The sequence below is a fragment of the Mobula hypostoma genome, chromosome 8, assembly GCF_963921235.1.
Source record: "Mobula hypostoma chromosome 8, sMobHyp1.1, whole genome shotgun sequence".
Taxonomy (NCBI): Eukaryota; Metazoa; Chordata; class Chondrichthyes; order Myliobatiformes; family Myliobatidae; genus Mobula; species Mobula hypostoma.
In genome coordinates this window covers 54,757,774-54,772,494 of record NC_086104.1, presented here as the reverse complement: position 1 = coordinate 54,772,494, position 14,721 = coordinate 54,757,774, and positions in this window count along the sequence as shown.

The following is a 14,721-nucleotide window of genomic DNA, read 5'->3' as shown; positions in this document are numbered from 1 at the left end:
CTCTTTCTGTAATTCCCTATTATATTACAGCCACTCAAGATATCTGCAATTTTGATAATCCTTGGCTTCAATGTTTTCACAATTAATGTGTTTTATTTCAGCTGAAAAAGGCTTTGGCCCTAGAATTATTATCTTTCCTCCATTAATATACTTTCTAAACACCTGTAGCTTTGACCAAGGTTTTGGTGATCTGTCCTAATATTAATTTATCCAGTTATATCAGATTTTATTTAGTTATTCTTCTATGAAGTGTCATGAAATATTTTGATAGGTAAAAGACAGTATATAAATACAGTACACCTAAATGTTTTTGTACTGCATGACTAAGCAACAATGTACCTGAACAGTGGTTGTTCAATAAAAGCATTATGCGTCACCTTTGTTGAAAGACATCATCACTAGAGGAAATTGTGCATCATGCCACCTCTCTTGCATTAAAAAGTTTAAAATCTGTTGCATAATAGCTGACTGTCAATTACCTGTGATCAGCATCCCTGCCAGTGAAAATCCGAGCAACAGCTATCTTTTGTGCTATCAAAAAACAGTGGTGGACATAACACTGGTGCAGCAGTAAATAGTGCACCAATCCATCATTAGGTTGTAGAATGGTTTGGAAATTATCTTTGAAAGCATTTATTTTCACATGAAAAAGCCTGACCATTCATGTTGGTTAATAAACCGTAAACGTATGTAGAAATCATGGAATAATTGTTTATAATTATGCACTGATTCAAAAACTATTTATTGATAATATGAATATATTAATGCAATTTATACAGCCATTTATACACATTTTGACACTTCCTTCTGCATTCCTTGATAATCATGACAATGTAGAAAGCAAGGTGCAGGTCCTGTCTAGCCTACCAACCCCGAAAAGACCTCAGTTAGTCAGGATGCACAGGCCACTCCTCCTCAGCATCATCTTCAACACAGGTGCCATCCAGGGCTGTGTGCTGAGCCCATTGCTGTACATGACTGCACGGCCGAACACCCAAGTAATCATATTGTCAAGTTTGCCGATGACACAACAGTGGTGAGGCTCATCAGTAACAACAATGAGATTGCCTTCAGAGAGGAAGTAGAAGAGGTCAAGACCTGGTGCCAGGCAAATAATGTTTTCCTCAATGTCAACAAGACAAAAGAGATGGTTATCAACTTCAGGAGAACTTGCAACACTCACACCCTTCTATACAATAGTGGCACAGCAGTGGAAATTCCGAGCAGTTTCAAACTCCTGGGAGTACCTCAAAAATGATGCCTCAAAAATGTGACATTCTTCATTAAGGACCATCACTCAGGATATGCTCTCTTCTCATTGCTGCCATTAAAGAGGAGGTACAGGAGTCTGAAGACACACATACAACTTTTCAGGACCAGCTTCTTCATCTCCGCCATCAGACATATGAATGGACAATGAACCCATGAACACTACCTTGGTATTTTTCTTTTATGCACTACTTATTTATTTTTTTCATATGTATCATATTGTAATTTATGTTTTTTATCATTATGTATTGCAATATACTGCTGCCACAAAACAACAAATTTCACGCCATATGCCAGTGACATTAAATTCTGATTCTGAGTGCACATTTCACACAGAATCTCACTGTCCCAGAGCACATTATCAGAAATACTTCTACTTTCTAAGGAGGCTGAGGAGGCCTGGGCTGTGCATATCTATACTCATGTCCTTCCGCAGATGTGCAATAGAGGCATCCTAATATGCTGCATCACTGCATAGTATGGAAACTGCCTTGTGGCATGCAGGAAGGCTCTATGACAGGTAGTAAAATTACCCTATGCATCATCTACACCAGCCTACCTGCCATCATGAACATATATACAGAAACGTGCTGGAAAAGGGCTAGTAACATTATGAAGGATCCCACCCACCCTGCTCATGTCCCACTCCAATCAAGGAGGAGGCTACTTACCATACAAATCACGACCTCTAGACTCAAAAATAATTACTTTCCCCAAACTGATCAACACCTCCACCCACTAACTCACTCCTCCACATATGCTACCACCACTACTTCATCATTTCTTGTCTGTCACTTTATATACTGAGACTGTTGAGTCAGTACATAAATGTATATAAGTTATCTTATGTACGAGGGGTGATTGATAAATTTGTGGCCTAAGGTAGAAGGAGTCAATTTTAGAAAACCTAGCACATTTATTTTTCAACATAGTCCCCTCCTACATGTACACACTTAGTCCAGCGGTCATGGAGCATACGGATCCCTCCTTTGTAGAAGTGGTCCCCAGCAGGGGTCATTGATAAGTTTGAGGCCTAAGGTAGAAGGAGATGAGTTATACAGCTCTCGTTACATGCACATGCAGTTCAACTCTTTGAGTGAAAATGCAGAAAGTTTGAAGTTTCTCCTCATCTCCTTCTACTATCTCACTTCTGGAGGTCCAAGATGCTGACTTCTACAAAGAAGGGATATGTATGCTCCACAACCGCTGGACTAAGTGTGTAAATGTAGGAAAAATAAATGTGCTAGGTTTTCTAAAATTGACTCCTTCTACCTTAGGCCACGAACTTATCAATCACCCCTCGTATTTATATTTATTGTGCTTTTTATTATTGTCTTGTTTTGGGCTGCATCAGATCTTGAGTAAAAATATTTCATTCTCCTTTACACTTGTGTACTGGAAACAACATTAATACAATCTTGAGTATTTTTAATTGTCGTGCACAACCCATACATATGAGTGAGCAATTAGGAGACTGTCAGGGTGGATTTGCCGGCAGCTGCAGGGTTGACTCAGAACTCAATTCATGGCTGTAATTTCATTTTGCTAATTGTTCAGTGGGTAAGCGGCTAGTTAATGGTAATGCAACTCTGCCTTCTTCTGTCTTCTATCTGTTCGAAGATTCTAGGATTTCGTGTGCGATTAGATAGTGGTTAAGCATCTTCAGAGCCTTGCGTTTGTACTTATGTACTAGCAAAGTTCTGAGAGATAAAATCTGACAGGTAAGGAAATGGATGAAATTATACAATTGATATAACTGATTGCTTCCCAAACTGTTGTATATGCACCATTTGAGACATTCAGATATCTTATGGGCAGATAAATTGTGTATTGGAAGATATTTAAAAAGATGGAGCAGATATAAGAAAATAGGAGGAGGAGTAGGCTACAGAGCTCCTTAAAGCCTTCCCCGCCTTTAAATATACAGTAATCATGGTTGATATGCTGTTGGCCTCATCTGGTCTTCTCTGCCAATTCTGCACAGCCTTCAATTTTCCTCAATTTTTCAAAAGTTATCTGCCTCCTGTTTATATTCCTCGAATGCTTTCACCTCCACAACAATTCCAGAGATTCACCACCCTTCATGAGGAAGGTGCTCACTCCCCACGCCGCCTGATGCCTTTTTGTGTCTACCACTTCCTTCATATATTCAGCTTTATAATCTCAACAGCCTTCTGTGGTAAACAATTTTACTTGTTCACTGCCCTCTGACCATCTCTGTTCTAAAGGTCAAATAAATATTATCTCCTTTTCAAGAATCCATGTTGATTTGTCTAATCCAGTTGATACTTTCTACGTTTCCGGTTACTACATGTTTTATAATGGACTCTAACATTCTTCCTCCTGTTTCATGCTCTTCCTTTTTTAAAAAGTAATATTACACCTGTCACCCTTCAATTATATCTATAGGGCATGAAGGAAGAGATGAGAGTGATTCATGTGGGCATAGATCAGAAGGAGAATCAGAGGAATTAATCGGGCTATAATCAGGCCTAACCATTACCTAACTACTTAGTCAGGTAGATATTAGGCAGGTGATCAGCGAAATGGCTAAGCATTCTAATATGGAACTAACATTAGAATATGCAGAACTAGTAAATCTGAATTTTCTGGAACTGGTATATTTTACTATAACCCTTAGCTATCTTCTTGGGGTTTTAAATTCATTGAGAATTATAGTAATAAAGCTGACTGGGTCTGAAATTTCACTCTGTGCGGCTTGACGTATTCTCTTTTCAGTTACCTCTCAATGCCACGTAACTTCAATTCCCGTGATTGTAACTGATCTCCTTGTTACCTAAGGCAGATAGTCCATCTCAATGCACCCCACTCACCACAGACTGCCAACCAGGGAAACACCCATTTATACAAACTCTCTGCCTTCTATCGGTTAACCAATCCACTATCCATACCAATACACTTCCACCGACTCCATGCATCCGTATCTTATTTATAAGTCTCTTGTGCGGCAACTTATCAAACGCCTTCTGGAAATCCAAGTATACGACATCCACCTGTTCCCCTCTATCCACTGCACTCATTATGTCCTCAAAGAACTCCAGTAAGTTTGTCAAACAGGACCTGCCCTTTCTGAATCCATGCTGCCTCTGTCCAATGGAACCACTCCTTTCTAAATGTTTCGCTATTTCTATGAAGGTGGTAACTGGATAGATAACATGGTTAGGGAGACAATTGGGATGCTGTCCTTCATTATTCAGACTGTCAAATAAAGATTTAGGGAAATTACGCTCCCGCTTTATAAAACCTTAATTTGACCTCAGCTGGTGTATGGTATGCAGTTCTAGTCACCATGCTATAAGGATGTGATAGTGCTGGAAAGGATACAGAAGAAATTTACTAGGATGTTGCTGGGCATGGAATATTTCAGTTATGAGGCAAGATTGGAGAGGCTATATCTGTTCTTCCTGGAGCAGAGGAGGGTTAAGCTGCTATGTGATTGAGGTATACCTGATTATGAAGGGTATAGATAGGGAAGACTTCAAGAAACTTTCCCCCATATTGGAGCTAGATAAAATTCAGTGACATAGATTCAATGTAAGGGGGGAGAAGGGGTGTAAGGAGGACTTTCTTCACCTAGAATGCATTGTCTGAGAGAATAGTTGAAGATGGCTCACTGAGAGCATACAAGAGGAGTTTAGATGGGCATTTGACTCTGTTGGGTACAGAAGGCTGTGTATCAGGTGCTGGGAGATGGGATGAATATTTATGAATCCCCACTGGTCAATGTGAATGAGTTGCACCAAGTAGGTTTATCGCTAATAAGTTAAATATGCCTGAAAGTATTTATCAACAGGTTCAAGGACAGATACAGTACTTACCCTGCTGTTATAAGACTATTGAATAGTTCCCTGGTATGATAAGATAGACTCTTGACCTAAAAATCTACTTTGTTATGATCTTGCACATCATTGTTTACCTGCACTGCACCTACTCTCTGGCTGTTCCACTACTTTTCTGTATTCTGTTCTTGTTTTACTTTGTACTATCTCAATGACTGCGTGAATACTATGCAAGACCTGCTTTTCAAATATGTGGCAACAAGAAACCAATGCCAATACCAATATCAGTTCTAACTTCAGTTTCTAGTTCCGTGTTAGACACCTCCCTAACATCAATGATTTCTTAAAGTGGCAGTGCCTCAAGAAGGAGGCACCCATCATGAGGGATCCCTACCATCCAGGACATGCCCTCTTCTGGCATGAGGTACAAGAACCTGAAGACCCATGGCCAATGAATTAGGAACACCTTCTTTTCCCCCTCCATTAGATTACCGAATGGTCCATGAACCTGTGAACACGACCTCATTATTCCCTTTTTTCCTGCACCATTAATTATTTTTGTAATTTATAGATTTTAAGGCCTTTTCACTGTACAACTGCTGCAGAACAACAGTTTTCACATCATATGTCAGTGAAAATGAATCCGATCCAGATTCTGACTATTCTAAATGAAGGAGAGTGCATTCCAATAAGTGATGGATTCTCCCTCTGTATCACTGAGCATCCAGAGAGTGCAATCTGTTCAAGTATGACACCAATCATTAATATTTTCCACTCATGTCTGTGCCTGTCCAGTGTGTAAGGTACATCTTGCAGTTACCACAAAATCCTTCACATGTTTTATGATTCTTTTTTCAACATTTTATGGCATTGTTCCACTGCTGCTGGTTACATTTGGTGAACAGAGCAGGCATTAATATGATTGTCAGTCCAATGACGCACACCAGTGTGTGTTTGCAGCTGAGGGCTTCATGTGCAGAAATTGTCACATTCCCAGCCATGGTGTTTTAGATTGTTTAAATTCATTCATTGCCCTTCTTTTCCTTTAAAATGGTGGGTTTTAATTGCCCAAAAGCCTTTAAAAATTTAGTTCTATCATCCCTCTTCCTTACCTCTACCCCTTTGGCATCCCCATCCTTGCCTCCACACTGCTCTCTCCCCTTCCAATCCACCTCCAATCCTCCCATTTTTCCCCATTTCCATATCATATGACCATAAGATCGTAAGACATAGGAGCAGAATCAGGCCATCTGGCCCATCAAGTCTGTTTTTTGCCATTCAATCATGGCTGATCCTTTTTTTTTAAATCTCCTCAACTCCAGTTCCCGGATTTCTCCCTGTAACCTTTGATGCCATGTCCAATCAAGAACCTATCTATCTCTGCCTTAAATACACTCAACAACTTGACCTCCGCATGTGCCAACAAATTCCACAAATTCACCACCCTTTGGCTAAAGAAATTTCTCCACATCTCTGTTTTGAAAGGGCGCCCCTCTATCCAGAGGCTGTGCCCTCTTGTCCTAGACTCTCCCACCATGGGAAATATCCTTTCCACATCTACTCTGTCTAGGCCTTTCAACATTCGAAAGGTTTCAATGAGAACCCCCCCCCCTCATATTTCTGAATTCCAGTGAGTACAGACCCAGAGCCATCAAATATTCCTTGTATGATAACCCTTTCATTCCTGGAATCATCTTTGAGAACCTCCTCTGGACCCTTTCCAATGTCAGCACATCTTTTCTAAGATGAGGGGCCCAAAACTGTTCACAATATTCAAGGTGAGGCCTCACCAGTGTCTTATAAAGCTGTAGCATCACATCCTTGCTCTTGAATTCTAGACCTCTTGAAATGAATCCTAACATGGCATTTGCCTTCCTCACCACTGACTCAACCTGCAAGTTAACCTGGGTGTTCTGCACAAGGACTCCAAAGTCCCTCTGCATCTCAGATTCCTGGATTTTCTCCCCATTTAGAAAATAGTCCACCCCTTTATTTCTACTACCAAATTCATGACCATGCAATTTCCAACATTGTATTTCATTTGCCACTTTCTTGCCCATTCTCCTAATCTGTCTAAGTCCATCTGCATCCTACCTGTTTCCTTAACACTACCTGCCCCTCCACCAATCTTCATATCATCCGCAAATTTGGCAACAAAGCCACCTATTCCATCATCTAAATCATTTACAGTATATGCAGCATTAGAAGAAGTGGTCCCAACACTAACCCCTGAGGGACACCACTCTGGCAGCCAACAAGAAAAGGATCCTTTTATTTTAATTCCACGTCCCATTCACATTCTGATATGTCTATCCATGGCCTCCCCTACTGTCAAGATGAAGCCACACTCAGGTTGGAGGAACAACATCTTATATTCCGTTTGGGTAGCCTCCAACCTGATGGCATGAACATTGACTTCTCTAACTTCTGTTAATGCCCCACCTCCCCTTTGTACCCCATCCCTTATTTATTTATTTATTTATCTCTCTCTCTCTCTCTCTCTCTCTCCCCCCCCCCCTCTTTTTACTCTCTCTCTTTTTTCTCCCTCTGTCCCTCTCACTATAACTCCTTGCCCATCCTCTGGGCTCCCCTCCCCCTTTCTTTCTCCCTAGGCTTCTCGTCCCATGATCCACTCCCTTCTCCAGCCTAGTATACCTTTTGCCAATCAACTTTCCAGCTATTAGCTCCATCCCTCCCCTTCCTGTCTTCTTCTATCATTTCGGATCTCCCCCTCCCCCTCCCACTTTCAAACCTCTTACTATCTCTTCTTTCAGTTAGTCCTGACGAAGGGTCTCGGTCCGAAACGTCGACTGCCTTTTCCTATAGATGCTGCCTGGCCTGCTGCATTTACCAGCATTTTTTGTGTGTGTTCCTTTTATTCCCACTCGCTGCCTCCTACCAATCAGCCAATGCTCTAACCATGTTAGTAACTTTCCTGTAAGACCATGGGCTCTTAACTTGGTAAGGAGCCTCATGTGTGGCACCTTGTCAAAGGACTTCTGAAAGTCCAAATATACAACATCCACTACATCCCCTTTATTTATCTCCTCAAAGAATTCCAACAGGTTCATCAGGCAGGATTTATCTGAAGGAAACAATGCTGACTTTGTACAATCTTGTCCTGTGTCACCAAGTACTCCATCACCTTATCCTTAACAATTGACTCTACCATCTTCCCAACCACTCAGGTCAGGCTAACTGGTCTACAATTTCATTTCTGCTGCCTCCTTCCTTTCTTAAAGAGTGGAGTAACTTTGGCAATTTTCCAGTCCTCTGGCACCATGCCAGAGTCCAATGATTTTTGAAAGATCATTTCTAATGCCACCATAATCTCTAACACTACCTCTTTCAGAACCCTAGGGTGCAGTTCTTCTGGTCTTAGTGACTTATGTACCTTTCGGTCTTTCAGCTTTTTGATCACCTTCTCTCTTGTAACAATAACTGCACCTACTTCTCTTCCTTCAAACACTACAGCATCAGGTATACTGCTGGTGTCTTCCATAGGGAAGACTGATGTAAAATATTCATTTAGTTCATTAGCCATTTCTTTGTCCCCCAGTATTATTTCTCCAACCTCATTTTCTAGTGGTCCTATATCCACTCTCAATTCTCTTTTATTTTTAACATACTTGAAAAAACTTTTACTATCCACTGATTATTTGCTAGCTTGCTTTCATATTTCATCTTTTCCCTTCTAATGAATTTTTTAGTTGCTCTCTGTAGGTTTTTAAAAATTTGCCAATCCTCTATCTTCCCATAATTTTTGCTTTATGTATGCCCTTTCTTTTTTACAATCGCTTTGACTAACCTTGTCATCCACGGTTGTACTATTTTACCACCTGAGTATTTCTTCATTTTTGGAATGCACACGTTCTGCACCTTCTTCATTTTTCCTAGAAATGCACACCCCTGCCAGCAGCTCCTTCCAGTTTACTTTGGCCAACTCCTCTCTCACACCACTGTAATTTCCCTTACTCCAGTAAAACGCTGCTACATCAGACTTTATTTTCTCCCTGTCAAATTTTAAATTGAACACTATCATATTGTGATCACTGGTTCCTGACGGTTCTTTTACCTTAAGCTCCCTGATCGCCTCCGGTTTATTACATAACACCCAATCCAGTATAACTGATCCCCAAGTAGGATCAATGACAAACTGCTCTAAAAAGCCATCTCTTAGGCATTCAACAAACTCATTCTCTTGAGATCCATTACCAACCTGATTTTCCCAATCGACCTGCATGTCAAAATCTCCCATGGTTACCATAACTTTGCCCTTTTGACTCGTCTTTTCTATTTCCTGTTGTAACCTGTGGTCCACCTCCCAGCCACCGTTGGGAGGCCTGTATATAACTGCCATTAACGTCCTTTTACCCTTGCAGTTTCTTAACTCAACCCACAAGGATTCAACATACTCTGAATCTATGTCACATCTTTCTACTGATTTGATGTTATTCTTTACCAGTAGAGCCACACCACCCCCTCTGCCTACCTTCCTATCCCTCCGATATAACATGTAACCTTGGACATCCAGCTCCCTATTACAACCATCCCTCAGCCACGATTCAGTGATGGGCACAACATCATACCTGGCAATCTGTAATAGTGCAACAAGATCATCCACCTTATTTCTCATACTCCGTTCATTTAGATGCATCACCTTGAGTACCATATTTGCTACCCTTTCTGACTCTGCATCCCTAATGATTTGATACTCAGCCTGTTGGATGTAACTAAGTCCCATCACCTGCTTGCACTTCCTGATAGTCTGACTGTGTGCTACCTTTACTTTTTTACCATCTATCCTATCCTGAGTCCCTTTACTCCAGTTCCCACCCTCCTGCCAAGTTAGTTTAAATCCTCCCCAACAGCTCTAACAAACATGCCTGTGGCCTGTGAGAATATTGGCCCCCCTTAGGTTCAGGTGTAACCTGTTACTTTTAAACAGGTAATACCTCCCCCAGAAGAGATCTTAATTATCCAAGAACCTGAAGCCCTGCTCCCTGCACCAGCTTCTCAGCCACACATTTATCTGCCAAATTATCCTTTCGTTACCCTCACTGGAACGTGGCACAGGCAGCAATTGAGAAGTTTCTACTGGGGAGGACTTGCTTCTCAGCTTTCTACCTAGCTCTCCAAATTCTCTTTTCAGGTCCTCACTGCTTTTCCTTTCTACGTCATTGGTACCAATATGTACCGTGACATCTGGCCGCTCCCCCTCCCTCTCCAAAATGTTGTGAACACGAGATGAGACATCCCTGACCCTGGCACAAGGGAGGCAACATACCATCCGGGTGTCCCATTCACGTCCACAGAATCTCCTGTCTGTTCCCCTCACTATTGAGTCCCCTATCACTACTGCTCCCTTCTTCTCTCTCTTTCCCTTCTGCACCAGTGACCCATGCCCAGTGCCTGTAACCCCGTCACCATGGCATTCTCCCAGGAGGTCATCCCCGATGGAAGTATCCAAAGCGGTATACTTGTTTTTGAGGGGAATGGCCACTGGTGCTCTGCTCTCTCTGCCTATTTCCATTTCTCCTGACAGTCACCTATCTACTTGTCTCCTGAACTTTGGGGTGACTACTTCCCTGTAACTTTGATCAATTATATCTTCACTCCCATACAAGTGGAAGGTCATTCAGTTGCTGATCCAGATCCCTAACACGGTCTTCAAGGAGCTGCAGCCGGATGCACTTCATGCAGATGTAGTTCCCTGGGACTCTGTGTCTCCCAGTTCTCTAACATCTGGCGTGAAGAGCACACCACAGCCATTTAAATGGTACAGTAAGCGAGGAAAAAAAACAAAAAGGAAACCTTAACAGACGCTTTACACAGAGCCGATGCCTCTTCTGAGCCGAAGACTCATTTGAGCCAAAGCCTGTCACTTCTACTCTCGCCGCTGGCCTACTCCCAACAATGGCCGCTCTGCTTATCCCTTCTGTACTTTTCTTTAGTTTGTAGAGTTCTGTTGATGCCACTGATAGGCCATGTACAATGGACAAACGCCCTCAAAGCTCCCTTTCTAAATAACTGCCACCATACCCTCCCCCCATGGATTATCCACCTACTACCCACACTTCCATCTCAACCCACCACCCTCATAACTGCTTCCATCTGCCTTTCACCTATGTCCTAATGGCTTCCTTTGCTATCTCCCTTACTTATCAGATTCCAGAACTTTACGTTGCTGCTATCTCCACCTTTACCCTTCCTTCTTCACATCTGCCTACATCTGCCTTTCTTTCTGACTGCCTTCACACATCATCCAGCTGCCTCCGTCTCCCAATTTCACCCTTTATCCTCTTCTATCAGTCTCCATCTGCCTGACATCCATTACCACAAGAGATCCTGCGAATGCTGGAAATCTAGAAAAACACACACAATACGCTGGAGGAATTCTGCATGTCAGACAGCATATATGGAAATGAATAAACAGTTCACATTTCGGATCAAGATCCTTAATCACGATTTGAAAGGTAGGAGGAAGATGCCAGAATAAGAAGGTGGTGGGAGAGGAAGGAGGACAAGCTAGAAGGTGACAGGAGAAGCCAGGTGACCCGGGGAGGAAGATGAAGTAGGAAGCTGGAAGGTGATGAATGGAAAAGACAAAGAGCTTGAGACGAAGGAAACATAGGAGAGAAGAGTGGTTCATAAGAGAAAAGGAAGGAGAAGGGACACCAGTGGGAGGTGATAGGCAGCTGAAGAAAGGTAAGAGGCCAGAGTGGTGAAATGAAGAAGATGAAGGGGCAGGGAAAAAAGAGAAAAATGTTGGAGAAATCGATGTTCATGCCGTCAGGTTGGAGACTGCCTAGACAGAATGTAAGGTGTTGCTCCTCCAACCAGTGCATGGCCTCACCTTGGCAGAAGAGGAGGCCATGATCTGACAAGTCAGAGTAGCAGTGAGGATCTGAATTGAAATGGCTGGCCACCAGGAATGTCCATTTTTGGTGGATTGAGCTGAGGTGCTCAACAAGGTGGTCTGCTGATCTACATTTGGTCTCACCAATGTAGAGGAAGCCACATTGGGAGCACTGGATACGGTAGACAACCCAAGAGATTTGCAGATGAAACGTTGCCTCACCTGGAAGGACTGTTTTGCGCTCTGAATGGAGATGGAGGAGAGAGTAAATGGGCAGATGTAGCACTTCTTCCCCTTGTAGGGCTAAGTGTCAGGAGGAAGATAAGTGGGGAGGGATGAATGGACAAGGGAATCAATGAGAGACCATTCTTTGCAGAAAGCATGGAGGTGGGTGGGTAAAGATGTGTTTGGTGGTGGGTTCCCATAGAAGATGGTGGATGTAGCAGAGAATGATGTTTTGGATGCAGAGGCTTATGGGGAGGTAGATGAGGACAAGATGAACTCTATCCCTTTTAAGATGGTGGGAAGATAGAGTGAGAGTGGATGTCTGGAAAATGTAGGTGATATGGGTGAGGGCAGTGTTAATGGTGGAGGAAGGGAAACCCGTTTCTTTGAAGGAGGACATCTCTGATGTTCTGGAAAGGAAAGCCTCATCCTGGAAACAAATCTGGTGGAGAAGAAGGAACTAAGAAAAGAGAATGGCATTTTTACAAGAGACAGGGTGAGAAGAGGTAAGGTCAAAATCGATGTGGAAATATCTGAGTTTATAAGAGAAATCGGTAGACATCTTGCCTCCAGAGATGAAGACAGAGGGATCAAGGAAGGCGAGAAAGGTGTCAGAAGTGGAGCAAGTGAATTTAAGGGAGGGGTGGAAGCACCTATGCATCATCAATGTAGTGCAGAAAGAGTTGAGGAGCATTACCAGAGACGCCTTAGAACATGGACTGTTCCACATAGCCAGTGAAAAGGCAGGCATAGCTGGGGCCATGCAAGTGCGCTTGGCTACTTCTTGAGTTCAGAGAAAGTGGAGGGAGACAAAAGAGAAAATGTTCAAGATGAGGACCAGTTCCATCAGACAGAGGAAGGTGGTGTTGGAGGGAAACTGATTGGGTCTGTTGTCAAGAAAGAAGCAGAGAGCTCTAAGGCCTTCTTCATGGTGGTAGAAGTGTATAGGGTCTGAATATCCACGGTGAAAATGAGATTACCAGGGCCAGGGAATTAAAAATCGTTAAGAAGATCAAGAGCATGTGAAGTGTTGCAGATGTAGGTGGGAGGGGATTGAACCAAGGGAGATAAAATAGGATTAAGGTATGTGGATATGAGTTCAGTGGGGCAGGGGCAGGCAGAAACAATAAGCCTGGCTGAACAGTCAGGTTTGTGGATCCAGCCTAGGAAGTAAAACCGAACAGTGTGGGGAAGGGAACTTTGGGGTTGGTGGCAGTGGATAGGATATCTCCAAATTTTGCGATGGTGTCCGAAACAATTTCCTGATGGTCCTTACTGGGGTTTCTTTAAAAGAATGAGCAAGGGCGGGTGTCTGACAGCTGCTGCCTGGCTTCAGCAAGGTAAAGTTAAGTCTGCCACACTACAACAGAACCATCTTTGTCTGCAGTGTTTGATGGTAGGTTGGGATTGGTACAGAGAGAATGGAGGGCAGTTCATCCAAAGGGGGTGAGGATCAAAGAGGAGAGAGAGAAGTGCTGATGTCAAGCCAGTTGACATCTTATTGGAAATCAGAGATGAAAAGATCCAGAGCAGACAATGAACCAGAGCATGCTGTCCAAGAAGAAGAGGAGGTCTAGAGATGAGAGAAGGGGCCATCAGTGTTGGCTGGGGTCTTCTTGCCAAAGATGTGTGGTCAGAGATGGAGGCAAGGGAAGAAAAGTTTGGTGCTGTGGTGGGCATGGAACTCATTGCAGTGCAGTTCTAACTTGCTGATAGAACTCAGAAAACTCTATTGTACTGAGGATAGAATGTTCTGCCTCAGAGAGGGGAAGGTCAGAGAAAATGGTGAAGACACAGCCAAGATTAGAACTTGGATCGAGGAAGAGAAGAGAGTTGGAGGCATCAGAAGAGAGGGGAAGGTTGGGGTGTCAAGGAAAGGTAGGATGGGAGGAAGATGGGATCGAGAAAGAAAAATGAAGTATCAGAAATGGATCAAGTGAATTTAAAGGCATAGTGGATATCGTGAGTAAAGTTGGTATCTATTACCACCTGTTCCCCCCACCCACCTCAGTCCACCTTTCCTGGCTATATTCCTTTTACACTCTTAGTCTTGTAACAGAGTTTCAAACCAAAACTTCAAAAATGTCTTCTTCCCCATTGACGCTGCTCAGCCCACTGAGTTCCTACAGCAGACTTTTTTGTTGCTCTAGATTCCAGTATCTGTAGCTTGTTTTGATAACTACAATCTTGATTCCATAGCAAATGTTACTGCTGTGGATGCTGCAGTGGCTGACTACTGGATATAAGGATGCAAATCGCCGATGTGTCACAAGAGGCTGAACAGAATGGGTATTCTCTGGAGGGTAGAAGAATGATGGGTAATCTTACCAAAACAAATACATTCCTAAACAGTTATGACAGGATAGAATGTCCTAGACAAGATGTTTTAACTTCTCTTGAGTCCTGAATAGGGGAGATAGTTTGTTTCATGAAAAGAGTACAGACATTTAGAACAAAGGTATGTAGAAATATCCCCTTGTCAAGAATGCAGAACCTTTGCAACTCTTTGGCACAGAGAGCTGTGGTGAGATCATTGGAGATAGATTGTTTTGAAACAATCACGGAATT